The following is a 5,886-nucleotide window of genomic DNA, read 5'->3' as shown; positions in this document are numbered from 1 at the left end:
CCAGTACTTATTGCTGGCCTCCAGTGATCTGTATGAAAATTTAAAATGTTGGCTAGAATTCAGAGGTTACTTTCCAGTGCTAATAGAATTGTTCTTCCAGAAGGCCAGAGAGCACACACTTTGATCTTTTGCCAATTTAATGGACTTCTTAAAAAAGTACATTTGCCCAGAAATGAACATTTAAGCTCCCTGAATAGTTCCATATAGTTAATGAATAACTCCCCCATAAACCAAGGGCTTAGCTGGCCCTAGCCCAGCCGTGGGCAAACTACGGCCCGTGGGCCGGATCCGGCTGTTCTATCCTGTTCTCTTGCTCTCCCCTCCGCTCCTTTACTTTGAATTTATATTAGTTCACACAAACACTCCATCCATGCTTTTGTTCCGGCCCTCCGGTCCAGTTTAAGAACCCATTGTGGCCCTTGAGTCAAAAAGTTTGCCCACCCCTGCCCTAGCCCTATACTAGGTAGTCTCTGTTCTTTCTCTTCTATAATCCTCATAGCTCCACATTAGTACCACTATACAGATGAGAGACACCAAGGAGTTTCAGTGGCTTGGGCACAGTCACATGAACAATGGGGCAAGTCAGCATTTGAACTTCCTTGACCTCCAAGTCCTGGCGTACTTGTCCTGTGTTCTTACCTGGATGAGTGGCTTGTTGCTGAGTTTGTGTATGTTATGGACTAATAAAATCTTGGATTTACAGGGAGAATGGGGATCTCAGGTCACTATTGACCCATGTACAACTATGACCAATGCCTCCCTTGGTTCACCTCTATGATACATATGCAGCAACTGTGTGTCTAGTGTTTGAGAAAATTGGCCTTCCATGCCCGGATCTAAGTTACAAGAAATAGATGGAGGGACTCGCTGACCCTTCTTAGGAAAGCTGAGGTGTAGGAGGGGGTAAAGTGTTACCTGATGACATTTGGTATTTACATGTGGGGGTTGAAAAATGTGAGCGTATGCTATACCCCATGCATTAATCAATCCTTGGGTGCCTGTGAGATGGGAATAGCCTTTTCTTTTTTAACCTGCACATCCCTGTCAAATGTACAACTGCAAATATACAAAGATAACTGTGGAGAAGGAAGATACATTAGTGTTCCTAATATACTTGCCTCACAGCCAAGTTTCCAAATTGCTTGTCTAGGTCAGAACTAGAAAATTTCTTGAGACCATATCCCAATGATGTTTTTAATTGGAAAATAAAAATCGATGTTTAAGATTGTTTTAAATTTTTTGGAGCCACAATTTCCCAGACTCCAACCCCTTTTCTGCTCTGCCTCCAAGGCTGTCACCTGCTCTCAGTTCGGTTGTTAGACCAAACTTCTACCCTGCTTCCAGCTTCTATACTGGCCTCTGCATTTATTCTAACCCAGCGGTAGTGATCCCTAATGAACAAACCTGATCTCACATTTCTCTGCTCAAAATTGTGCAAAGATGGTCATTTTCCTAGGGGAACAGCCATTGTCCTTACAGTGGTTCCCAGTGGTGCCCTCACCCTGCTCACTCTGGGGCAGGCACGTTTACTCTGCGATGTACTAGGATATGCTCTTCCTTACTTCCTCACCTCCTTCAAATATATGCCTTAACCACCTTCTCAATGATGCTCACTTCATCCTTCTTATCTACAATCGTAATCATTCCTCAAGCCCATTCCTGGCATCCTGGATCGCTTTAATGGCATCTTTCCCTATTTGCTGAAAGCTATAAACTCTCATAGATGATGCATAGATTCTTGATATAACTGCTAGACTTTAGAGGAATCACATGTCTAAACTGTTACTCACAGTTCTGATTCTTTGGTTTTGTTTCGAGCCAGGCACTGTGACAGAGGCTGGGGATGAATGCTTTAATAGAAACACAGGCAAGGAGGTAGGGGAAGCTCTGAAAATTAATTAGTAAGACAATAGGGGAGGATCAGGGAAAAATTCAGAAGCAATTTTTGATTCAGGTAGAAAGATAAGAAATCTGCAAATCTAAGGAGAGGAGTATTACTCTTTTTAGATAAGAATATAAGTGGAAAAGATATACAGCTATGGAAACAACCTTTTTGCTATATACAGCAGAAGTATAGCTTGAGGGTGAGTGTAGGTGGGATGGTGTCACAGTGGCTGGAGATAAGGTTGGACCTGGGAGCAGGGCCAGATCTTAAGGTTAGACCAGTGGGTGGGATTGGATCATAAAAGGCCTCACACCTTGCTGAGGAGTCTGGACATTATCATATAGGGTCACTCCTACAAGTTAATTTAGAAAGTACTGCATTTCTCAAATGCTAACCTCACTATTAGGGATTTTTCTAGGCTAGACTATGAATTCTTTAATTAGGAAATGTTTAATTTTCTCTGCTTAGTCTAAATCCAACATCTCATATGCACATAGAAGTTGAGATTCTAGGGAACAGGATTTCAGTGCATGCTGTCAGCTGAGTCAAAATGGAATATTATTTGTGTAGACTTTCTTGTGTAAATATATGCACAAGTCAAATGAAAAGCAATTTTATTGTATCATACTATTTTTAGGTGCCTGACAAGGAACTCACAGTTTAGCATATTAAAGAGATTTCTACATGCGAAATAACCATATTGAGATCATTGGCTTTTTAATAATTTCTTTCTTAATTATAGAGTTTCCTTTAGTCATTTCAATGAATCAAAGTTCTCAGGAGTAAACAAAGCAAAAAAAAAAAATCAATCCCTATAATCTTTTTCTTTATACCTCCTCATTCCTGCTCCTTAGGATCGAAAATTTAATCTCTTCATCATTTCCAAACTTTATTTTGCATTTTTTTCTCCAGCAATGTTCAGATTCTTATTCTCCTTCTCCTTCTCCTTCCTCTTCCTCTTCCCCTTCCCTTTCCTTCTCCTCCTCCTCCTCCTCCTCCTCTTCTTCTCCTTCTCCTCCTCCTCCTCCTCCTCTCTTTCTCCTTCTCCTTCTCCTTCTCCTTCTCCTTCTCCTTCTCCTTCTCCTTCTCCTTCTCCTTCTCCTTCTCCTTCTCCTTCTCCTTCTCCTTCTCCTTCTCCTTCTCCTTCTCCTTCTCCTTCTCCTTCTCCTTCTCCTTCTCCTTCTCCTTCTCCTTCTCCTTCTCCTTCTCCTTCTCCTCCTCCTCCTCCTCCTCCTCCTCCTCCTCCTCCTCCTCCTCCTTCTTCTTCTTCTTCTTCTTCTTCTTCTTCTTCTTCATCTAATAAAGGTTTATTTTTCAAAATGTACAGCCGGTAAGATCTGTTGTTCATGCATCTTCTCCAGCAGCTGGGGTGTCCCTACCTTTAGTGTTTCTGGTGTAAATCACTTGAGCTCTGTGCTTTGAGACTAGTTTAATAAGTCCTTTACTAAGGAGTTTTTGAAGGGCTGCTCTGGCCAAGGAGCCATGAATCTTCAGCCTCTCGGAGACCACAGCTGGGGTTATAAGCTTGTAGTTGGGAACTTCCTTACAGAGCTTGTCATATATGGCTTTGTCAAACAAGACCAGGTTATTGAGCTTGTCCCAAATTTTGCCTTTGGACCACTTCTTCTTTTTAGCCTTGCCCCCCGACTTGTTCACAGGGTCTTTGTCTTTCTTGGCTGACTTTCCAGCATTTCTTCTTGTACTCCTTGGGCGGCATTGCGGAACTCAGGAGAGCAGGGACACGCTGCTGCCTCGCCAAGATGTCGCCGGAGAACAATGTTCAGATTCTTTAACCCTGGTTCAGTGGCAGATCAGTGGCTCAGGCTGTTTAGGTCACCAGTGAGTCCTACCATGGCTTGAATGTGATGGGGAGAAATACTTCATTTCCTAATGATTCCATTGATCCTTGGAAGGTGCTGGGAGCCATAAAAGGCATCAGTAAAGATTTGCCCACTGTTTACAGTGAAGGTAAAACAGTCATCAATATCCAGAGATACACAGTGAACCATTTTGCTAATTATTGGAGTTAAATGTTTTCCTACAAGTGCTCTCAAATCAAGTCACTTGAGGTCACATTCTTACAGGAATCCTAGTATTCATTAAAATGAGCTGTTTTGCCTAAAAATGTCTAGTGATCAATGATTAATGATGTGTCTGCCTTGATTCTTAGTGCAATGCAGGGATCCATTGGCTGTTAAATCTTGCTTGTTGGAAATTACTGAAGTGAGCTTTAAACTAATGTAAATAATCAATTTTTAGTATTTGATGAGATATTCAAGTTCATCCCCTTGCAAAATCAAAATCTGCTTATTATGTTAATGTGGTATTTGCAAAGCTATCACAATGATTTCAAGCCCAAACTTCTCTACCCCAATTCCTTGCAAATCAAAGTAAGTCAGCATTCAATATGCATATACCTCTAGATCAATGTCAAGTCAAGTCGGATAAGACACAAGGCCTAATTAACTAGGTCCTAGTTCTGGCTTCATCAGTTGTCTTTGCAAGTCAATTAAACTATCTGGGCTTCAGTGTTTGTTTGTTTTCTTAATGTGTAAAATAAAGGAATTGAACATATCCTACTTAATTAAAATTAAATATTTATAAAACCACAAATCATTATTTTGCTCTTATTTCCAGCTCTTATAACTTTCTGCTTGTAATTTTCAGGGAATAAACTCATAGCCTGGGCACTTACTTACATCATACTCCTGAGATGACAATTCAGATGAATTCAAAACAATGTGTAAATTGACAACTTAGGTATTTTTCTATAGCTTTCATTTATTTGTACCTCTTGGTGATTAATAACAAACTATATGTGTTTTAATAAGTATCAGGACAATTAAATGTGAATTTCTAAGAATTGGCCTTAGCATAAGTTTCTTTTTTTCTCCCAAGGAAGAAAACTATCTTACCAAGTCAGTATTAGAGTGAACTGTAGTTGAGTTTGACAATTCATCAAATTTGCTGAAAGTGTCTATTAAAACCATGATTCTAAGGGATTGTCTTAATAGATGGGCTAGGCAGTGGTCGGCAAACTCATTAGTCAACAGAGCCAAATATCAACAGTACAACGATTGAAATTTCTTTTGAGAGCCAAATTTTTTAAACTTAAACTTCTTCTAATGCCACTTCTTCAAAATAGACTTGCCCAGGCCGTGGTATTTTGTGGAAGAGCCACACTCAAGGGGCCAAAGAGCCGCAGTTTGCCACAGGGCTAGGTTAATGGGATTGGACTGTTTAAAAATTAGTAGGAGCTTTGCTTTAATGTAGTTGGGGAAGAAATAAACACTACCTGATAAAGCACAGGGCTCTAGAAACGGTTCAATCTGAACCCATATGTGCACAGGTTATTTTTAAAAGCTCCCAAAATATGTTAATATGCAGCCAGGGTTAAGGGACCTACCATAGAGGTATTTTGACATTTTCTTTTCACATTTTCGGTGAATTTCACTGTGTAAATATGTATCTCGATCAAAATAATCATTCAGCTGAACTAACTCATTCACAAGAAAATATTTTTGCGTTTCTGCAAAAGTGGCTAACATCAAAGACCCTTAAGAAAGAAAAGTGCTCCTTTTTTTTTTTTTAGCTAAAACACAAAACCACTACGAGGATAAAGTTATATCCCATGAAGGGAAAGTAGTTTTAGATAGTCTGTGTGTGTATTTCATGTTTTAAAGAGATTTAATCAAGTTGTTCTTTGTGATGTTTAGAAGCATTGAAACATCCCAACACATAAGAAAGTAATTACACTGGACAATCAGATGCATGGCCTAACTATTTGTTGGTTGCCATAGAAAAAGATGGCATATAGGCAGGATTTCCAAGGACAAAGTCAATTTCATGTACTTTTATTACTTTTAATAAAATCCATGCATTAATGGACCTGTTATTTGGTTAAATCATTGTTAGTGCTCTCTCTCTCTCTCTCTCTCTCTCTCTCTCTCTCTCTCTCTCTCTCTCTCTCTCTCTCTCGTGTGTGTGTTGTGTGTTGTGTG

At 39.8% G+C, this 5,886-nt stretch overlaps 1 pseudogene across 1 annotated transcript; it reads right to left on the bottom strand.

Moving 5' to 3' along the window:
* Window positions 1–3,229: 3,229 nt before the first annotated feature.
* LOC308248580 (small ribosomal subunit protein eS25-like) lies at window positions 3,230–3,602 on the bottom strand (annotated as a pseudogene). Its single transcript has one exon. The product of its transcript is annotated as a small ribosomal subunit protein eS25-like (transcript).
* Window positions 3,603–5,886: the final 2,284 nt, after the last annotated feature.

Source organism: Plecotus auritus, assembly GCF_963455305.1.
Source record: "Plecotus auritus genome assembly, chromosome: 5".
Lineage (NCBI taxonomy): Eukaryota > Metazoa > Chordata > Mammalia > Chiroptera > Vespertilionidae > Plecotus > Plecotus auritus.
Note: the sequence above shows the minus strand (reverse complement) of the source record. Positions and strands in the feature narration are given on the sequence as shown.